The sequence below is a fragment of the Hyla sarda genome, chromosome 3 (assembly GCF_029499605.1).
Source record: "Hyla sarda isolate aHylSar1 chromosome 3, aHylSar1.hap1, whole genome shotgun sequence".
Lineage (NCBI taxonomy): Eukaryota > Metazoa > Chordata > Amphibia > Anura > Hylidae > Hyla > Hyla sarda.
Window position 1 is genome coordinate 448,388,961 of NC_079191.1, and position 24,683 is coordinate 448,413,643.

A 24,683-nucleotide genomic window follows, 5' to 3' on the forward strand; every position below is an offset into this window, starting at 1 on the left:
GATAAATCCTTTTTGGAGGTTCTCATATATTTTGCCATGTGTCTCAGAAACAGATACAGTGACCCCTCGACCTACGATGGCCCCGACATACCATATATATACACAGTGACCCCCCGACCTACGATGGCCCCGACATACCTTATATATACAGTGACCCTCCGACCTACGATGGCCCCGACATACCTTATATATACAGTGACCCCCCGACCTACGATGGCCCCGACATTCCATATATATATACAGTGACCCCCCCGACCTACGATGGCCCCGACATATAATATATATACAGTGACCCCCCGACCTACGATGGCCCCGACATACCTTATATATACAGTGACCCCCCGACCTACGATGGCCCCGACATTCCATATATATACAGTGACCCCCCCGACCTACGATGGCCCCGACATACCATATATATATACAGTGACCCCCCGACCTACGATGGCCCCGACATACCTTATATATACAGTGACCCCCCGACCTACGATGGCCCCGACATTCCATATATATACAGTGACCCCCCCGACCTACGATGGCCCCGACATACCATATATATACAGTGACCCCCCGACCTACGATGGCCCCGACATACCTTATATATACAGTGACCCCCCCCGACCTACGATGGCCCCGACATAATATATATATATATATATATATTATATATATATATATATATATATATATATATATATATATATATATATATATACACAGTGACCCCCCCGACCTACGATGGCCCCGACATACCATATATATACAGTGACCCCTCGACCTACGATGGCCCCGACATACGATAATTTCAACATGCGACGGCCTCTCAGAGGCAGCATCAACATCCGATGCGTTTGTATGTCGGGGCCATCGCATAAACGTCTATCCTGCAGAGCAGACTGCTTCAGCTTCCCCCGGATAGCCGTTTACGGTGCCCCATGTGCTCCACTGACGATCACTTACCTGTCCTCGGGGCTCCGGCGCATCCTCTGTGGGATCCTCTGCATCGTCGGCGCTCTCCATCGTCGTCATCACGTCGCTGCGCACATCGTCCCATCATCCAATAGGAGCGGCGTGTGTAACGACGTGATGGTGGCAACGGAGAGCGAGGATGCCGTGGAAGCAGAGGCCTTGCCGGAGCGTCGGGGGCGCGGCGACAGCGATGGACGGCAACATCCTGAGCAGCGGTGACGATCCGGAGGAGTGGGGACACGTGAGTACAACTTCCTCTAACAGTGGTCTTCAACCTGCGGACCTCCAGATGTTGCAAAACTACAACACCCAGCATGCCCGGACAGCCGTTGGCTGTCCGGGCATGCTGGGTGTTGTAGTTTTGCAACATCTGGAGGTCCGCAGGTTGTAGACCACTGTCCTATACTTTACTTTGCACGGATCCCTCAACATGCGATGGTTTCAACAAACGATGGTCCATTTGGAACAGATTCCCATCGTATGTTGAGGGACCGCTGTAATGGATAGATTCTTCCTCGAGGAGGCATAGTTCCAGGTTGTAAATTAATGGGGCAATCGTAAGGACGATGTGGTGGATGGGTCTCAGGCTGCTTTTCGTAGAAAACATCTGAATAATCTTGATATGGAAGATGTCCAGACCAGGCATAGGGGGAAGAGAACAGACAGGTTTTTACTGGACTGACGTAATACAGGGATTTTGGCAAAAAACTGTCCCCAACATGTGATTTCCCCAGATTTCCAGTCAAGTTGTGGAGAATGATGTTGAAGCCATGGAAGACCAAGAAGAAGCTCCGAAATACAATGTGGAAGCACAACTCCATTTTTTCCTTGTGCAAGACTCCTACTTGCATGACGAGAGGCTCTGTGCGGAATAGCACCTTACAATACAGATTTTATCCATTAACAGAAGAAATATACAAGGGCTTAGCAACAGTACAGAACAGTTACAGTACATACGGTCATAGCAATCGGTTATAGTGATATGGTCATAGTGTATACACTATACATGGTTATAATCTTGATATGCAGTACATACGGTCATTGTATTTTATACACAGTCAAAGTATCATGATAGGACAGTGCATATAGTCATAGTACTTCAATTATGCAGGTGGGCCACTACATGTGCATACGGTCTTAGTGTACATACAGTTACGGTATCCTAACGCCGACGGCCGTAGCATCTTCAGGGTACACAGTCGTAGTATTCTCAGTGCTCACGGTCATAGTGTTTTTCACAGTACATGTGGGCACAGTACGGTACAGGACCCACAAAAGGGTTCACAGTGTCAGATAAAGGGAATACGCTCACAGTATCATACAGTGCATATGATCATAGTTTTTCATGCAGCCGGTCATAGTGTTCTCATGCAGCCGGTCACAGTGTTCTCATGCAGCCGGTCACAGTGTTCTCATGCAGTGAGCACGGTTATAGTATTGTACATGCCATACAGTCACATTAATGGTATGTAGCACATGCGTAGTATCTATCTATGCTGTACATATGATCATAGTTTTTCATGCAGCCAGTCACAGTGTTCTCATGCAGCCGGTCATAGTGTTCTCATGCAGTGAGTACAGTTATAGTATTGTACATGCCATACAGTCACATTAATGGTATGCAGCACATGCGGTCATAGTATCTATCTATCTATGCTGTACATATGATCATAGTATTTATGTAATTTATACTGTTCATACACTCACAGCATTTATACTGTTCACACGCGCACGTTACTCATACCGTTCACACGCTCTCATATGCTCATGGCCGTTATACTGTTTCATTCGCCCACGGCTTTCATACTGTTCGTACACTCATGACAGTTATATTGTCCATACATTCATACACTCTGGACATTTACACTGTCCGTACGCTCAAGACAGTTATACCGTTCACACGCTCATGGCTTTCATACTGTTAATTCCCTCATGGCTTTGTATAATGTTTCATACGCTCACAGCATTTCACTCGGTTCACACGCTCATGGCTTTTTCATACTGTGCATACGCTCTTGGCTTTTACGGTACACACACACAACATTCACACCATTCATATGCTGTTGACATGGCCCATGGTGTGGCCTTTTTGCTCATAGTATTTACCGTACATGGTGAGTGATTCTATGCATTGCATGCAGTTCTAGTACACACACGCGCGCATGTCATCATACGGCTCATACGCTTATAACTACACTGTGCCCATGCTTGGGGCTTACGTTATAGTTTTCCCATGTTTGCTAAAGTTATGTCACATGGACATAGGTCGTCGGTTCCTGTCACGCCTGGCACGTCTGCAGGGGGAAGGCACCACAGGTCATCATTTCTGACACGCCTTCAGAGCAATAACATCACAACACATAGGTGGTTGTTTACTCGTTATGCCTGCCACGTCTGCAGGGGGAGGCACCACGCAGGTTATTGTTACTGACAGGTCTTCGGAGCAATAACATTTCGACATACAGTACAGACCAAAAGTTTGGACACCTTCTCATTCAGAGTTTTCTTTATTTTCATGACTATGAATATTGTAGATTCACACTGAAGGCATCAAAACTATGAATTATCACATGTGGAATTATATACATAACAAAAAAGTGTGAAACAACTGAAAATCTGTCATATTCTAGGTTCTAGCCACCTTTTGCTCTGATTCCTGCTTTGCACACTCTTGGATTCTCTTGATGAGCTGTAGTCACCTGAAATGGTCTCCAACAGTCTTGAAGGAGTTCCCAGAGATGCTTAGCACGTGTTGGCACTTTTGCCTTCATTGGGTTCAGGTCCGGTGACTGGAGACCAGGTCATCTGGCGCAGCACCCATCACTCTCCTTCTTGGTCAAATAGCCCTTACACAGCCTGGAGGTGTTTGGGGTCATTGTACTGTTGAAAAATAAATGATGGTCCAACTAAATGCAAACCGGATGGAATAGCAGCCGCTGCAAGATGCTGTGGTAGCCATGCTGGTTCAGTATGCCTTCAATTTTGAATAATTCCCCAACAGTGTCACCAGCAAAGCCGCCAACCCCCCCCCCCCCCCCCCCACACACACACACCACACCAGCACACCTCCTCCTCCATGCTTCACGGTGGGAACCAGGCATGTAGAGTCCATCCATTCACCTTTTCTGCGTTGCACAAAGACATGTTGGTTGGAACCAAAGATCTCAAATTTGGACTCATCAGACCAAAGCACAGATTTCCACTGGTCTAATGTCCATTCCTTGTGTTCTTTAGCCCAAACAAGTCTTTTCTGCTTGTTGCCTGTCCTTAGCAGTGGTTTCCTAGCAGATATTCTACCATGAAGGCCTCACACAGTCTCCTCTGTTGTTCTACAGATGTGTCTGCTCTAGAACTCTGTGCGGCATTGACCTGCTCTGTAATCGGAGCTGCTGTTAACCTGCGATTTCTGAGATTGCTGGTGACTCGGATGAACTTCTCCTCCGCAGCAGAGGTGACTCTTGGTCGTCCTTTCCTGGGGCTCCGCATGTCAGACAGTTTCTTTGTAGCTCTTGATGGTTTTTGTGACTGCACTTGGGGACACTTTCCACCTAGAATATGACCGATTTTCAGTTGTTTCACACTTTTTTGTTATGTCTATAATTCCACATGTGATAATTCATAGTTTTGATGCCTTCAGTGTGAATCTACAATATTCATAGTCATGAAAATAAAGAAAACTCTTTGAATGAGAAGGTGTCCGAACTTTTGGTCTGTACTGTAGATATTTGTTACCCTTTATGCCTGCCACGTCTGCAGGGTATGGCTCACGCAGGTCTACATTACTGACACAGTCTCAAAGCAATAGACCACGGCATAGGTCGGTCAGATACCCCGGATGCCTACCATATTGGCAAGAGGAGGCAGCACAGGTTCTGGCAACTGATACTTCTCAGACTCAACAACAACATCCATAGTTTCAAACGTGGCCTGAAAACACATCTCTTCAGACAGGCCTATAACAGTCTCTAATTGGCCTCAACATATCCCCAACATATCCCCACACCTCTTGTTTGAATAGTTATCGTGTAATATTAGGTCTGATACTTGTCTTTGTTTGTACCCCATAATTGTAAATAATAGAGCAAGAGCGACTCGTCACGTACATGGCGTCACCATTTCATGACAACATGTCTGCCGGGGGGGTGATACCACGCAGGTTTGTCACAGACATGTTTCCAGCTAAAGTTCGTCACAGGTCGATGGCCCTAGTAGCACCTGCTTCATTGGCATTATCATAAGCACAATGGTCCAGTGTGAGGGCACGATGGCTCAGGCATGGAGCGGTAGTGTCTGCAGGTACATTGGGTAGGCAAATTACAGACATGATGGCAACAAAGGGTGGGTCACTCGCAGTGGGACACCACTCATGAGGCTAGTGGAGTTAGGCATGGGGCATTGGGTTTGGCTTCGTTTTCTGGTAAGTTGTTCGGACATTGTTTGATCCACAGGCAATAAGGCTGTTCACCGCCAAGGTTAGTCAGGGGGTGGTGGTTGTACCTATCTCCTAACAGTTTCTATTTTGCCACTTATTAGCAGGAACATGATGGGATTGATTAGGCCTGACAGGTCACAGTGTTTCATTCTCGCACTGATATTAGGCAGCTTGCTACAAGCAGATATCGTCTTGGGTTTAGCCGGACCCTGCTCAAGTGCCAACTCTAGTCAAGTTAAGTGGCACGACTACCACAACTCTTCACTGTCCAGGCATCGATTCCTAGGACAGTCAGTTCACTTCACCTCATTTCTGTCTTCATGTCAGATCTATATCTTGGGTTTGTGGTAAGGTTGGGGCACCGGATCAGGATTACAACAATTCCCTACCAGATTGACTTTTTGCCCTCTAAAGGTGCGGCCTCCGTCGCGGTCATTGGGCACATTTCAGACCCGATTATGTTAAGTTTAAATGTGTATATAACAGGTAAGTATATATCATTGTGATCACGAGTGCGAGGCCCCGAAATATAATAGAGGCAGATGAAAAGTTCTGATCGGTCGGGGTTTAAGCCCAGAAATCCTATAAAGAGAATCCTGGGATCCAATGAAAAACTGTCCTAAAATTACCTACAAACCTGTGTCATCCCATGGAGGGGCACAGATTACTGGGGTCTGGTATATTGTGGGGTTAGTTTCTTTGGTGACTTTGTGAGCTGGTCCTGCCATATGGGGGCGCTCTCGCTCACAGTCATTCATCATTACACTATTAGTGGAGCCCATAATGACAGACGTGACAGATGTCTTCACACCCAGGAGACCAAACAGTTCTGTTCACTGGTTGTTCTTCAGTGCGAGGACATCATGTCCATATCCGCTGCCCGCCTCAGCGTCCCAGACCAATGATGTCACCAGCGTCACCCAGAGCCATTATGTGACATGTCCTCCTGGATACCGAGCCGAAAACACCACAATAGCCACAGGATATACACTGCTACATATACCATCATATATACACTGCTACATATATCATCATATATACTGCTACATATACCATCATATATACTGCTACATATATCATCATATATACTGCTACATATACCATCATATATACTGCTACATATATCATCATATATACTGCTACATATATCATATACACTGCTACATATACCATCATATACATCATATACACTGCTACATATACCACATCATATCCACTGCTACATATACCATCATATCCACTGCTACATATACCATCATATACACCGCTACATATATCATATACACCGCTACATATACCATCATATACACTGCTACATATACCATCATATACACCGCTACATATACCATCATATACACCGCTACATATACCATCATATACACCGCTACATATACCATCATATACATCATATACACCGCTACATATACCATCATATACACCGCTACATATACCATCATATACATCATATACACCGCTACATATACCATCATATACACCGCTACATATATCATATACACCGCTACATATACCATCATATACATCATATACACCGCTACATATACCATCATATACACCGCTACATATACCATCATATACACCGCTACATATACCATCATATACACCGCTACATATACCATCATATACACCGCTACATATACCACATCATATACACTGCTACATATACCATCATATACACTGCTACATATACCATCATATACACTGCTACATATACCATCATATACACTGCTACATATACCATCATATACACTGCTACATATACCATCATATACACTGCTACATATACCATCATATACACTGCTACATATACCATCATATACACTGCTACATATATCATATACCATCATATACACTGCTACATATACCATCATATACACTGCTACATATATCATATACCATCATATACACTGCTACATATATCATATACCATCATATACACTGCTACATATACCATCATATACACTGCTACATATACCATCATATACACTGCTACATATACCATCATATACATCATATCCACTGCTACATATACCACATCATATCCACTGCTACATATACCATCATATCCACTGCTACATATATCATCATATACACCGCTACATATATCATATACACCGCTACATATACCATCATATACACTGCTACATATACCATCATATACACTGCTACATATACCATCATATACACTGCTACATATATCATCATATACACTGCTACATATACCATCATATACACTGCTACATATACCATCATATACATCATATACACTGCTACATATACCATCATATACACCGCTACATATATCATATACACCGCTACATATACCACCATATACACCGCTACATATATCATCATATACACTGCTACATATATCATCATATACACTGCTACATATACCATCATATACACTGCTACATATACCATCATATACACTGCTACATATATCATATACACTGCTACATATACCATCATATACACTGCTACATATATCATCATATACACTGCTACATATATCATATACACTGCTACATATATCATATACACTGCTACATATACCATCATATACACTGCTACATATATCATATACACTGCTACATATATCATATACACTGCTACATATACCATCATATACACTGCTACATATATCATATACACTGCTACATATACCATCATATACACTGCTACATATACCATCATATACACTGCTACATATATCATCATATACACTGCTACATATATCATATACACTGCTACATATACCATCATATACACTGCTACATATATCATCATATACACTGCTACATATATCATATACACTGCTACATATACCATCATATACACCGCTACATATACCATCATATACACCGCTACATATACCATCATATACACTGCTACATATATCATCATATACACTGCTACATATATCATATACACTGCTACATATACCATCATATACACTGCTACATATATCATCATATACACCGCTACATATATCATCATATACACCGCTACATATACCATCATATACACTGCTACATATACCATCATATACACTGCTACATATATCATCATATACACTGCTACATATACCATCATATACACTGCTACATATACCATCATATACACTGCTACATATATCATCATATACACCGCTACATATATCATCATATACACCGCTACATATATCATCATATACACTGCTACATATATCATATACACTGCTACATATACCATCATATACACCGCTACATATACCATCATATACACCGCTACATATACCATCATATACACTGCTACATATATCATCATATACACTGCTACATATATCATCATATACACTGCTACATATATCATATACACTGCTACATATACCATCATATACACCGCTACATATACCATCATATACACCGCTACATATACCATCATATACACCGCTACATATACCATCATATACACTGCTACATATACCATCATATACACTGCTACATATACCATCATATACACTGCTACATATACCATCATATACACCGCTACATATACCATCATATACACCGCTACATATACCATCATATACACTGCTACATATATCATCATATACACTGCTACATATACCATCATATACACTGCTACATATATCATCATATACACCGCTACATATATCATCATATACACCGCTACATATATCATCATATACACCGCTACATATACCATCATATACACTGCTACATATATCATCATATACACTGCTACATATACCATCATATACACTGCTACATATATCATCATATACACCGCTACATATATCATCATATACACCGCTACATATATCATCATATACACCGCTACATATACCATCATATACACTGCTACATATACCATCATATACACTGCTCAGAGAGTTATCACTGTGTTATCTGGTGTTACATAGGACTGCAGGTCACATCACTACATTATCTGTACTCAGAGAGTTATCACTGTTATCTGTGGTGTTACATAGGACTGCAGGTCACATCTACTACATTATCTGTACTCAGAGAGTTATCACTGTGTTATCTGTGGTGTTACATAGGACTGCAGGTCACATCTATACATTATCTGTACTCAGAGAGTTATCACTGTTATCTGTGGTGTTACATGGGACTGCAGGTCACATCTATACATTATCTATACTCAGAGAGTTATCACTGTGTTATCTGTGGTGTTACATAGGACTGCAGGTCACATCTATACATTATCTATACTCAGAGAGTTATCACTGTGTTATCTGTGGTGTTACATAGGACTGCAGGTCACATCTATACATTATCTGTACTCAGAGAGATATCACTGTGTTATCTGTGGTGTTACATAGGACTGCAGGTCACATCTATACATTATCTGTACTCAGAGAGTTATCACTGTTATCTGTGGTGTTACATAGGACTGCAGGTCACATCTATACATTATCTGTACTCAGAGAGTTATCACTGTTATCTGTGGTGTTACATAGGACTGCAGGTCACATCTATACATTATCTGTACTCAGAGAGATATCACTGTTATCTGTGGTGTTACATAGGACTGCAGGTCACATCTATATATTATCTGTACTCAGAGAGTCATCACTGTGTTATCTGTGGTGTTACATAGGACTGCAGGTCACATCTATACATTATCTGTACTCAGAGAGTTATCACTGTTATCTGTGGTGTTACATAGGACTGCAGGTCACATCTATACATTATCTGTACTCAGAGAGTTATCACTGTTATCTGTGGTGTTACATAGGACTGCAGGTGACATCTACTACATTATCTGTACTCAGAGAGATATCACTGTTATCTGTGGTGTTACATAGGACTGCAGGTCACATCTATACATTATCTGTACTCAGAGAGATATCACTGTTATCTGTGGTGTTACATAGGACTGCAGGTCACATCTATACATTATCTGTACTCAGAGAGTTATCACTGTTATCTGTGGTGTTACATAGGACTGCAGGTCACCTCTATACATTATCTGTACTCAGAGAGTTATCACTGTGTTATCTGTGGTGTTACATAGGACTGCAGGTCACATCTATACATTATCTGTACTCAGAGAGTTATCACTGTTATCTGTGGTGTTACATAGGACTGCAGGTCACATCTACTACATTATCTATACTCAGAGAGTTATCTCTGTTATCTGTGGTGTTACATAGGACTGCAGGTCACATCTATACATTATCTGTACTCAGAGAGTTATCACTGTTATCTGTGGTGTTACATAGGACTGCAGGTCACATCTATATATTATCTGTACTCAGAGAGTCATCACTGTGTTATCTGTGGTGTTACATAGGACTGCAAGTCACATCTATACATTATCTGTACTCAGAGAGTTATCACTGTTATCTGTGGTGTTACATAGGACTGCTGGTCACATCTACTACATTATCTGTACTCAGAGAGTTATCACTGTTATCTGTGGTGTTACATAGGACTGCAGGTCACATCTATATATTATCTGTACTCAGAGAGTCATCACTGTGTTATCTGTGGTGTTACATAGGACTGCAAGTCACATCTATACATTATCTGTACTCAGAGAGTTATCACTGTTATCTGTGGTGTTACATAGGACTGCAGGTCACATCTATACATTATCTGTACTCAGAGAGATATCACTGTTATCTGTGGTGTTACATAGGACTGCAGGTCACATCTATATATTATCTGTACTCAGAGAGTCATCACTGTGTTATCTGTGGTGTTACATAGGACTGCAGGTCACATCTATACATTATCTGTACTCAGAGAGTTATCACTGTTATCTGTGGTGTTACATAGGACTGCAGGTCACATCTATACATTATCTGTACTCAGAGAGTTATCACTGTTATCTGTGGTGTTACATAGGACTGCAGGTCACATCTATACATTATCTGTACTCAGAGAGTTATCACTGTTATCTGTGGTGTTACATAGGACTGCAGGTCACATCTATATATTATCTGTACTCAGAGAGTCATCACTGTGTTATCTGTGGTGTTACATAGGACTGCAGGTCACATCTATACATTATCTGTACTCAGAGAGTTATCACTGTTATCTGTGGTGTTACATAGGACTGCAGGTCACATCTATACATTATCTGTACTAAAAGAGTTATCACTGTTATCTGTGGTGTTACATAGGACTGCAGGTCACATCTATACATTATCTGTACTCAGAGAGTTATCACTGTTATCTGTGGTGTTACATAGGACTGCAAGTAACTTTTCCAGCCATGTCTGTCTCTCAGCAGTCATTAGGGTGGGATGCTTGACAAAGATCCCCGTCCGGCATCGAAACGCGTTGCTAAATAAAATCTTTATACTATACTCGTGGCCGCGGTCCGTCCTCTCCCTTGTTCCAGACGCTACTGCAGGTGTTATGCTCTAAGCGTAACACCTTTCTTTTTATCTTGATTCATTTGCACCTCCTGTTGCTCTTTTCTCCTCTCTATATCAGGGTGGGTGGTCTGGCGTCGGGGGGTTCGGTGACAGCGGCCATGACAGTGATCCCTGGCTGTATATATATATATATACACACTACAGGTTGAGTCTCTGGTGTCAGATGTAGCAGTGCTGAGCGCTGGCCCCTAATCTCTGTTCTCACTTCATTAATCTCTATTAGCAGAACTTGTTGCTCATTCAGGCCTCACAATGTAGACGCCAGGAGGTCACGTGACTGTAGCGTCCGCCATCACCTCCGTGGAGGAATGGACCTGGTGTATGTGGCAGCAGAAGACAAAGCAGATCCTTGAAAAAGTCCTAGACATCCAACAGAACTGCAGACAGGGTTCACCTGAAGTCATATTCCTTTATATTACTCACTTTAATTAGAAGTCTTAGAACATGACTGGGAATGTATGCCAAGCTAGAGATCTCTCCCAGTCAGAGAGCAATGACTAAAGGGGTGACTCACTCCCGACTGGTGCCCCTGCTTCTGCTGTGCCCCTGATTTGCCCTTTTCTGTGATTGTATAAGCAATCTGTTGGTGCTGAGGGTTGCCCATGGCTGTGCTGCATAGGACGCCACATAAAGAAGAGGCAAGAGAAAGTATCTGAGGTGCGGCAGTGGCCACGTTTGGTGCCAGGAGGACCTGCTGGGTGTTGTAGTGCACCAGGCTTAGGACATTGGGAGCCTCTGCCTTGTAGTGTGGTCTGAGCGGATGGAGAACCCTCCCGCGGGGCCCGACCTCTGAGCCCAGCAGAATGGAGCAGCCAAGGGGACGAGCTTTTTCCATATACACCACAGTGTGACGATAGTTGGGCGTTGGGGCGAAGAATATAGAGCGAAAGCTACAGGGGGAGATTTATAAACTTTTTTAGTCGTCTGTTATATATTTGTTGCATAAATTGTCACAAGTTGTGTTTTGGTGTTTTTATCAAAATTACTTGGGTACATACTGTTGGCTTTTCGCTGTGGTGACTAATTTATCAAGTGCAACTTTTTTAAAAATTTTAAAATTTTTCCGGCAAAGCCCAATTGTACGACAAACATTCACCAGCCCAGACCGGGCTGTGGACAACATTTGTAAAGAGTCACACATTCTTTCGCAATGGGTTAAAAAGGTGCAAAAAAAAAGTTGCTGAAGAGGAACCACATTAAGTGGTGAAGTGTTTTTTCACAAATGGTAATCTAATATATAATATACCTGCCTACTGGAGGGGGAGCATGGTAATCAGGATTTGGTCAGTAACAGTAATATGTATGGTGAAATTCCTCCTTGTATACTGGTATTATTGGTAATATTGGTCTCAGTATACAGGATTTGGTCAGTAACAGTATGATGGTAATATGTATGATGATAATATTCCTCCTTGTATACTGGTATTATTGGTAATATTGGTCTCAGTATACAGGATTTGGTCAGTAACAGTATGATGGTAATATGTATGGTGATAATATTCCTCCTTGTATACTGGCATTATTGGTAATATTGGTCTCAGTATACAGGATTAGGTCAGTAACAGTATGATGGTAATATGTATGGTGATAATATTCCCCCTTGTATACTGGTATTATTGGTAATATTGGTCTCTGTATACAGGATTTGGTCAGTAACAGTATGATGGTAATATGTATGATGATAATATTCCTCCTTGTATACTGGTATTATTGGTAATATTGGTGAGTATACAGGATTTGGTCAGTAGCCGTATGATGGTAATATCCTTCCTTGTATACTGGTATTATTGTAATATTGGTGACAATATGGTCACCTTCATCCATCGTTCCATATTGCCTTGTCTTCTCCTGTGTTTAGCATTTACAGACGTTTGGTGTAGGTTGTATTTTTCATTGTCCAGGAGTATGGCTATATTATCAGATTGTATATATACCTAAGATTTACTGTCATTTAATAGGCTAGGTGGTTTAGTGCAATTACTATATTTGCGGGTGTCCTGGGAGGGGCTCATTTTTGTGAGTCCCCCCCCCCCCTGTTTGGGGAGGCCTTGGAGCCTTTTTAGGTGTTTTTAAATGTCCTTTTTTGAGTTGTCTTGTATCAATTTATATATGTAATGAATATATTATAATTTGTAGAATAAGCAGGTGTGCATCCATTATTGCATCTCTTTCTTTTTTGTGTAGTGTTTGGCTATGATACATGTGATAGCACCCTAGTGATGATTTATAGGCTGAGCCCACCTCTTTTTGTGTATACTGTTATTGGTAATATTGGTCTCAGTATAAAGGATTTGGTCAGTAACCGTATGATGGTAATATGTTTGGTGATAATATTCCTCCTTGCATACTGGTATTATTGGTAATATTGGTCTGAGTATATAGGTTTTGGTCAGTATCAGTATGATGGTAATCTGTATGGTGGTAATATTCCTCTTGTATACTGGTATTGTTGGTAAAATTGGTCTCAGTATACAGGATTTGGTCAGTAACAGTATTATGGTAATATGTATGGTGATATATTCCTCCTTGTATACTGGTATTATTAGTAATATTGGTCTCAGTATACAGAATTTTGTCAGTAACAGCATGAGGATAATATGTATGGGGATAATTTTACTCCTTGTATACTGGTATTATTATTAGTATTGGTCTCAGTATACAGGATTTGGTCAGTAACAGTATGATGGTAATATGTATGCTGATAATATTCCTCCTTGTATACTGGTATTATTAGTAATATTGGTCTCATTATTATCATACTGTTACTGAACTCATCCTGTATACTGAGACCAATTGTCACGATTCGGCAGGCTGGAGGTGGATCCTCTGTGCCAGAGAGGGATTGGCGTGGACCGTGTCGGTGGACCGGTTCTAAGTTGCTACTGGTATTCACCAGAGCCCGCCGAAAAGCGGGATGGTCTTGCAGCGGCGGTAGCAACCAGGTCGTATCCACTGGCAACGGCTCAGCCTCTCTGACTGCTAAGATAAGCGCGGTACAAGGGAGTAGACAAGAGCAAGGTCAGACGTAGCAGAAGGTCGGGGCAGGCGGCAAGGTTCGTAGTCAATGGTGATAGCACAAGGTCAGAAACACAGTAGTGGTAAACACAGAGTAGCTTTCTCTAGGCACAAGGCAACAAGATCCGGCAAGGAAGTGCAGGGGAAGTGAGGTCATATAGCCAGGGAGCAGGTGGAAACTAATTAGGGTGATTGGGCCAGGCACCATCATTGGTGCACTGGCCCTTTAAATCTCAGAGAGCTGGCGTGCGCGCGCCCTAGAGAGCGGAGCCGCGCGCGCCAAAGCATGACAGCCGGGGACCGGGACAGGTGAGTGACTTGGGATGCGATTCGCGAGCGGGCGCGTCCCGCTATGCGAATTGCATCCCCGCCGGCAATGTCAGTGCAGCGCTCCCGGTCAGCAGGTCTGACCGGGGCGCTGCAGGGAGAGAAACGCAGCGAGCGCTTCGGGGAGGAGCAGGGACCTGGAGCGCTCGGCGTAACACCAATATTACTAATAATACCAGTATACAAGGAGGAATATTATCACCATACATATTACCATCATACTGTTACTGACCAAATCCTGTATACTGAGACCAATACTAATAATAATACCAGTATACAAGGAGTAAAATTATCCCCACACATATTATCCTCATGCTGTTACTGACAAAATCCTGTATACTGAGACCAATATTACTAATAATACTAGTATACAAGGAGGAATATATCACCATACATATTACCATAATACTGTTACTGACCAAATCCTGTATACTGAGACCAATTTTACCAACAATACCAGTATACAAGAGGAATATTACCACCATACATATTACCATCATACTGATACTGACCAAAACCTATATACTCAGACCAATATTACCAATAATACCAGTATACAAGGGGGAATATTATCACCATACATATTACCATCATACTGTTACTAACCAAATCCTGTATACTGAGACCAATATTACCAATAACACCAGTATACAAGAAGGAATATTATAAGCATACATATTATCATACTGTTACTGAACTCATCCTGTATACTATGTATGCTTATAATATTCCTTCTTGTATACTGGTGTTATTGGTAATATTGGTCTCAGTATACAGGATTTGGTCAGTAACAGTATGATGGTAATATGTATGGTGATAATATTCCCCCTTGTATACTGGTGTTATTGGTAATATTGGTCTCAATATACAGGATTTGGTCAGTAACAGTATGATGGTAATATATATGGTGATAATATTTCCTCCTTGTATACTAGTTTTAGTATTGTTGGTCTAAGAGTACTGGTGTTCTCTCGTAAATGAATTATTTAGAGGTATATGGTATGTATTGAAATTGTTTATTTATATATATATATATATATATATATATATATATATATATATATATATATATATATAGTTGACCTAGGTAAGAAAATAATAATACAGTCAGATGATCTCTTTCCAGTAGAATATAATGTTTTACCTCTAATATACATTGGTGCAGGACATGATACAAACCTTCCTGCACAGATTACTTCAAAATATTTGACACATTTTCCTGGAAAGAGATTATTAGACTCAGTTATCTGTATTATGAAGATGACCGACCGTGCATCAAATTGTCGTATACCCAGATCTGCTTAACACTGTTCATAGCTGTTGTAGAGAATCGCGTCCTGCGGAATCTCTTCTCCTCCTCCATCCTGAGAGCAAATTCAAAAGAAAGAGACATTGGCCCTCATCTACTATTCACAACCCGACAACTTTTCTAGGTTTTTTTTGTCGCATCTTTTCTGCAACATGGCGCAGACATCATGCGCCAGTGCGCGACAGTTCTTCCAGAGTCATCTGACGTGGGTAGGCTGGAACCCGAAAAAGGGGCGTATCCCAACAAAGAAGGCCCTTTCACACATATTAATCATTGTAAAGCACCCGAATTGCCTGCGACACAATAGTAAATAAACGAGGAAACTAAGGTGTCGGGTTCAAATACAACCAGAAACCCAACCCGACTTTCTAAGTAAATGAAGGCCATAGTATAGTGCAGTACAGACTGTTATTGCAGAATAAAGTAGAGGTTCTTATGTAAGCCTTTTGCATACCTATTTTTGGTGATGTCGCAGGCGTTGGATTGGCAATATTTTGGCTTACAAATACATAATTATGTGGATTCTGTGATGCAGCCTACAATCTTCTGGCTTTGGGTGGGGTGTTTGATTATTGCAGCTGGTCATCTCATTAGACTGCTGGAGATCCCCCAGGTGAACCCATTAGACACACAAGTAGATCGGTGTCAGTTCACACTGTGCAGTTCTGATGCGATTTCTTACTCAAAGTGCGTTAAGAGAAATATTACCATGAGGAGAAAGTCATTTGACCAATAGTCCCAATTGAGGTGTTTTATGAAGATTTGACATATTTGGGCTGTGTTTACATGTTACATTTTTACTGCTTTTTTGCAGTTTTCCAAAATCATGTTAAAATAAAATTACAAGTTTTGAACAATTAAAACAACAAAGACGCGGCCTCTAATGTCTGGAGGTGCTGAACCCCTAACGCGGTTGTGCATATATACTGGGGGAGCAGATCCTGCCCTTGTGGTCCGTTGCTAGGGGCGATCCCCAGAATAAAAATGCATACAATGGAGGATGCCTGCAGCGGACTACAAGTGCCACAATAGAATCCTACACCAGAGAGACGGTGCAGATATGTAACAATTAGTATAATACAATACAGGAATTTAAATGCACTATATGGTAGATGTATACAGGGACATTATCCCTCAACACTGATGTTAAAACTGAGACATTATCCAGTATATCCTTATATGAAGGACCTACCTGAGCCCGCACACTAACGCCAAGGTTTCTGAGGTGGCGCGGGACATAACGCTAACCTACCTGTGCCATATGGGCAAAACCAGGGGCCAGTGGGCAATAACCGCAGCATTAGGTCCGGCTCACAGACTGCTCCCTGGTTCCCTCCAGTGTGGCTGAGCACATGTACAATGGGAGGGGGGAGGAGGCTATAAGACCCACCCTGGTTGGCTAATATAGTGCCGGCCTCACAGGTGCTGCCTATAGTGATGATACAGGCGCATTAGTATACATTTTAACAACAAAACAACAAAGACGTGGCCTCAATGGCAGGAGGTGCTGAACCCCTAATACAGTTGTGCATATATATATATATATATATATATATATATATATATACTGGGGGAGCAGATCCTGCCCTTGTGGTCCGTTGCTGAGGATGTTTTGAACAATTGCAGTATGATCTCTACTTTTACTGTGATTTAGGGAATATCACAGCATAAACAAAAATGTGTTAGTACAACCTCAGGGGAGGAGTATAACTACTATATATCCTGATCCCATAGAGATAGCAGCAGTATACAGATAGAGCTGGAGGGGAGGTGTATAACTACTATATATCCTGATCCCATAGAGATAGCAGCAGTATACAGATAGAGCTGGAGGGGAGGTGTATAACTACTATATATCCTGATCCCATAGAGATAGCAGCAGTATACAGATAGAGCTGGAGGAGAGGTGTATAACTACTATATATCCTGATCCCATAGAGATAGCAGCAGTATACAGATAGAGCTGGATGAGAGTTGTATAGCTACTATATATCCTGATCCCATAGAGATAGCAGCAGTATACAGATAGAGCTGGAGGAGAGGTGTATAACTACTATATATCCTGATCCCATAGAGATAGCAGCAGTATACAGATAGAGCTGGAGGAGGTATATAGCTACTATATATCCTGATCCCATAGAGATAGCAGCAGTATACAGATAGAGCTGGAGGGGAGGTGTATAACTACTATATATCCTGATCCCATAGAGATAGCAGCAGTATACAGATAGAGCTGGATGAGAGTTGTATAGCTACTATATATCCTGATCCCATAGAGATAGCAGCAGTACACAGATAGAGCTGGAGGAGAGGTGTATAACTACTATATATCCTGATCCCATAGAGATAGCAGCAGAATACAGATAGAGCTGGAGGAGAGTTGTATAGCTACTATATATCCTGATCCCATAGAGATAGCAGCAGTATACAGATAGAGCTGGAGGAGAGGTGTATAACTACTATATATCCTGATCCCATAGAGATAGCAGCAGTATACAGATAGAGCTGGAGGAGGTATATAGCTACTATATATCCTGATCCCATAGAGATAGCAGCAGTATACAGATAGAGCTGGAGGAGAGGTGTATAACTACTATATATCCTGATTCCATAGAGATAGCAGCAGAATACAGATAGAGCTGGAGGAGAGGTGAATAACTACTATATATCCTGATCCCAGAGATAGCAGCAGTATACAGATAGAGCTGGAGGAGGTATATAGCTACTATATATCCTGATCCCATAGAGATAGCAGCAGTATACAGATAGAGCTGGAGGAGAGGTGTATAACTACTATATATCCTGATCCCATAGAGATAGCAGCAGAATACAGATAGAGCTGGAGGAGGTGTATAACTACTATATATCCTGATCCCATAGAGATAGCAGCAGTATACATATAGATACGGAGGGGAGGAGTATAACTACTATATATCCTGATCCCATAGAGACAGCAGCAGTATACAGATAGAGCTGGAGGAGAGTTGTATAGCTACTATATATCCTGATCCCATAGAGATAGCAGCAGTATACAGATAGAGCTGGAGGAGAGGTGTATAACTACTATATATTCTGATCCCATAGATATAGCAGCCGTATACAGATAGAGCTGGAGGGGAGGTGTATAACTACTATATATCCTGATCCCATAGAGATAGCAGCAGTATACAGATAGAGCTGGAGGGGAGGTGTATAACTACTATATATCCTTATCCCATAGAGATAGAAGCAGTATACAGATAGAGCTGGAGGAGAGATGTATAGCTACTATATATCCTGATCCCATAGAGATAGCAGCAGTATACAGATAGAGCTGGAGGAGAGGTGTATAACTACTATATATCCTGATCCCATAGAGATAGCAGCAGTATACAGATAGAGCTGGAGGGGGGTGTATAACTACTATATATATCCTGATCCCATAGAGACAGCAGCAGTATACAGATAGAGCTGGAGGAGAGGTGTATAGCTACTATATATCCTGATCCCATAGAGATAGCAGCAGTATACAGATAGAGTTGGAGGAGAGGTGTATAGCTACTATACATCCTGATCCCATAGAGATAGCAGCAGTATACAGATAGAGCTGGAGGGGAGGTGTATAGCTACTATATATCCTGATCCCATAGAGATAGCAGCAGTATACAGATAGAGTTGGAGGAGAGGTGTATAGCTACTATATATCCTGATCCCATAGAGATAGCAGCAGTATACAGATAGAGCTGGAGGGGAGGTGAATAACTACTATATATATCCTGATCCCATAGAGATAGCAGCAGTATACAGATAGAGCTGGAGGGGAGGTGAATAACTACTATATATATCCTGATCCCATAGAGATAGCAGCAGTATAAATATAGAGCTGGAGGAGAGGTGTATAACTACAATATATCCTGATCCCATAGAGATAACAGCAGTATACAGATAGAGCTGGAGGAGAGTTGTATAGCTACTATATATCCTGATCCCATAGAGATAGCAGCAGTATACAGATAGAGCTGGAGGAGAGTTGTATAGCTACTATATATCCTGATCCCATAGAGATAGCAGCAGTATACAGATAGAGCTGGAGGGGGGGTGTATAACTTCTATATATCCTGATCCCATAGAGACAGCAGCAGTATACAGATAGAGCTGGAGGAGAGGTGTATAGCTACTATATATCCTGATCCCATAGAGATAGCAGCAGTATACAGATAGAGTTGGAGGAGAGGTGTATAGCTACTATATATCCTGATCCCATAGAGATAGCAGCAGTATACAGATAGAGCTGGAGGAGAGGTGTATAGCTACTATATATCCTGATCCCATAGAGATAGCAGCAGTATACAGATAGAGCTGGAGGAGAGGTGTATAACTACAATATATCCTGATCCCATAGAGATAGCAGCAGTATACAGATAGAGCTGGAGGAGAGTTGTATAGCTACTATATATCCTGATCCCATAGAGATAGCAGCAGTATACAGATAGAGCTGGAGGAGAGTTGTATAGCTACTATATATCCTGATCCCATAGAGATAGCAGCAGTATACAGATAGAGCTGGAGGGGGGGTGTATAACTTCTATATATCCTGATCCCATAGAGACAGCAGCAGTATACAGATAGAGCTGGAGGAGAGGTGTATAGCTACTATATATCCTGATCCCATAGAGATAGCAGCAGTATACAGATAGAGTTGGAGGAGAGGTGTATAGCTACTATATATCCTGATCCCATAGAGATAGCAGCAGTATACAGATAGAGCTGGAGGAGAGGTGTATAGCTACTATATATCCTGATCCCATAGAGATAGCAGCAGTATACAGATAGAGTTGGAGGAGAGGTGTATAGCTACTATATATCCTGATCCCATAGAGATAGCAGCAGTATACAGATAGAGCTGGAGGAGAGGTGAATAACTACTATATATATCCTGATCCCATAGAGATAGCAGCAGTATACAGATAGAGCTGGAAGGGAGGTGTATAACTACTACATATCCTGATCCCATAGAGATAGCAGCAGTATACAGATAGAGCTGGAGGAGAGTTGTATAGCTACTATATATCCTGATCCCATAGAGATAGCAGCAGTATACAGATAGAGCTGGAGGAGAGGTGTATAACTACTATATATTCTGATCCCATAGATATAGCAGCCGTATACAGATAGAGCTGGAGGGGAGGTGTATAACTACTATATATCCTGATCCCATAGAGATAGCAGCAGTATACAGATAGAGCTGGAGGAGAGTTGTATAGCTACTATATATCCTGATCACATAGAGATAGCAGCAGTATACAGATAGAGCTGGAGGGGGGTGTATAACTTCTATATATCCTGATCCCATAGAGACAGCAGCAGTATACAGATAGAGCTGGAGGAGAGGTGTATAACTACTATATATCCTGATCCCATAGAGATAGAAGAAGTATACAGATAGAGCTGGAGGGGAGGTGAATAACTACTATATATATCCTGATCCCATAGAAATAGCAGCAGTATACAGATAGAGCTGGAGGGGAGGTGAATAACTACTATATATATCCTGATCCCATAGAGATAGCAGCAGTATAAAGATAGAGCTGGAGGAGAGGTGTATAACTACTATATATCCTGATCCCATAGAGATAGCAGCAGTATACAGATAGAGCTGGAGGAGAGGTGTGTAACTACTATATAGCCTGATCCCATAGAGATAGCAGCAGTATACAGATAGAGCTGGAGGGGAGGTGTATAACTACTATATATCCTGATCCCATAGAGATAGCAGCAGTATACAGATAGAGCTGGAGGGGAGGTGAATAACTACTATATATCCTGATCCCATAGAGATAGCAGCAGTATACAGACAGAGCTGGAGGGGAGGTGTATAGCTACTATATATCCTGATCCCAAAAAGATAGAAGCAGTATACAGATAGAGCTGGAGGAGAGGTGTATAACTACTATATATCATGATCCTATAGAGATAGCAGCAGCAGTATACAGATAGAGCTGGAGGGGAGGTGTATAACTACTATATATCCTGATCCTATAGAGACAGCAGCAGCAGTATACAGATAGAGCTGGAGGGGAGGTGTATAACTACTATATATCCTGATCCTCTAGAGATAGCAGCTGTATACAGATAGAGCTGGAGGGGAGGTGTATAACTACTATATATCCTGATCCTCTAGAGATAGCAGCAGCAGTATACAGATAGAGCTGGAGAAGAAGTGTATAACTACTATATATCCTTATCTAATAGAGATAGTAGATGGAGCTTGAAGGGGTGGGGCCTGGAATTTTGTAGGAGGAGTCTGGTCAGTGATGATGTCATCCTGTAGATCACAGAGTCAGAACCTGACCTCCTGTTGTAACCATTAGGTACAGGAATATATGTGACCTGCGCTGGAATAAAACAATTGGTTCTGTATGTGATGGTGAGTGTGCATGATATAGACAAAGAAAGAAGAAAGTGATGCAGCCTGTAAGGAAAAGGTGGTCAGGAGACGGGGACATCCTAGGACCATACCGGGCTTCAGGTCGGGTTTAGGATCAAGTGGCTGCCAAGCTACAGACTTCAGAGACCTGCGTTCCATAGTTGTGTATTACAGCTTTAGTGTGAGTGGAGTCTTCAGTGTGAGTAGAGTCTTTAGTGTGAGTAGAGTCTTTAGTGTGAGTAGAGTCTTCAGTGTGAGTGGAGTCTTTAGTGTGAGTAGAGTCTTTAGTGTGAGTAGAGTTTTCAGTGTGAGTGGAGTCTTTAGTGTGAGTAGAGTCTTCAGTGTGAGTAGAGTCTTCAGTGTGAGTAGAGTCTTCAGTGTGAGTGGAGTCTTCAGTGTGAGTAGAGTCTTCAGTGTGAGTAGAGTCTTCAGTGTGAGTGGAGTCTTTAGTGTGAGTAGAGTCTTCAGTGTGAGTAGAGTCTTTAGTGTGAGTGGAGTCTTTAGTGTGAGTGGAGTCTTCAGTGTGAGTAGAGTCTTCAGTGTGAGTAGAGTCTTTAGTGTGAGTAGAGTCTTTAGTGTGAGTGGAGTCTTCAGTGTGAGTAGAGTCTTCAGTGTGAGTGGAGTCTTTAGTGTGAGTAGAGTCTTCAGTGTGAGTAGAGTCTTTAGTGTGAGTAGAGTCTTTAGTGTGAGTGGAGTCTTCAGTGTGAGTAGAGTCTTCAGTGTGAGTGGAGTCTTCAGTGTGAGTAGAGTCTTCAGTGTGAGTGGAGTCTTCAGTGTGAGTGGAGTCTTCAGTGTGAGTAGAGTCTTCAGTGTGAGTAGAGTCTTCAGTGTGAGTGGAGTCTTCAGTGTGAGTGGAGTCTTTAGTGTGAGTAGAGTCTTCAGTGTGAGTAGAGTCTTCAGTGTGAGTAGAGTCTTTAGTGTGAGTAGAGTCTTCAGTGTGAGTAGAGTCTTTAGTGTGAGTAGAGTCTTCAGTGTGAGTAGAGTCTTTAGTGTGAGTGGAGTCTTTAGTGTGAGTGGAGTCTTCAGTGTGAGTGGAGTCTTCAGCGTGAGTGGAGTCTTCAGTGTGAGTAGAGTCTTCAGTGTGAGTGGAGTCTTTAGTGTGAGTAGAGTCTTCAGTGTAAGTAGAGTCTTCAGTGTGAGTAGAGTCTTTAGTGTGAGTGGAGTCTTTAGTGTGAGTGGAGTCTTCAGTGTGAGTGGAGTCTTCAGCGTGAGTGGAGTCTTCAGTGTGAGTGGAGTCTTCAGTGTGAGTAGAGTCTTCAGTGTGAGTAGAGTCTTCAGTGTGAGTGGAGTCTTCAGTGTGAGTAGAGTCTTCAGTGTGAGTAGAGTCTTCAGTGTGAGTGGAGTCTTTAGTGTGAGTAGAGTCTTCAGTGTGAGTAGAGTCTTTAGTGTGAGTGGAGTCCTTAGTGTGAGTGGAGTCTTCAGTGTGAGTAGAGTCTTCAGTGTGAGTAGAGTCTTTAGTGTGAGTAGAGTCTTTAGTGTGAGTGGAGTCTTCAGTGTGAGTAGAGTCTTCAGTGTGAGTAGAGTCTTTAGTGTGAGTGGAGTCTTCAGTGTGAGTAGAGTCTTCAGTGTGAGTGGAGTCTTTAGTGTGAGTGGAGTCTTCAGTGTGAGTAGAGTCTTCAGTGTGAGTAGAGTCTTTAGTGTGAGTAGAGTCTTTAGTGTGAGTGGAGTCTTCAGTGTGAGTAGAGTCTTCAGTGTGGGTGGAGTCTTCAGTGTGAGTAGAGTCTTCAGTGTGAGTGGAGTCTTCAGTGTGAGTAGAGTCTTCAGTGTGAGTAGAGTCTTCAGTGTGAGT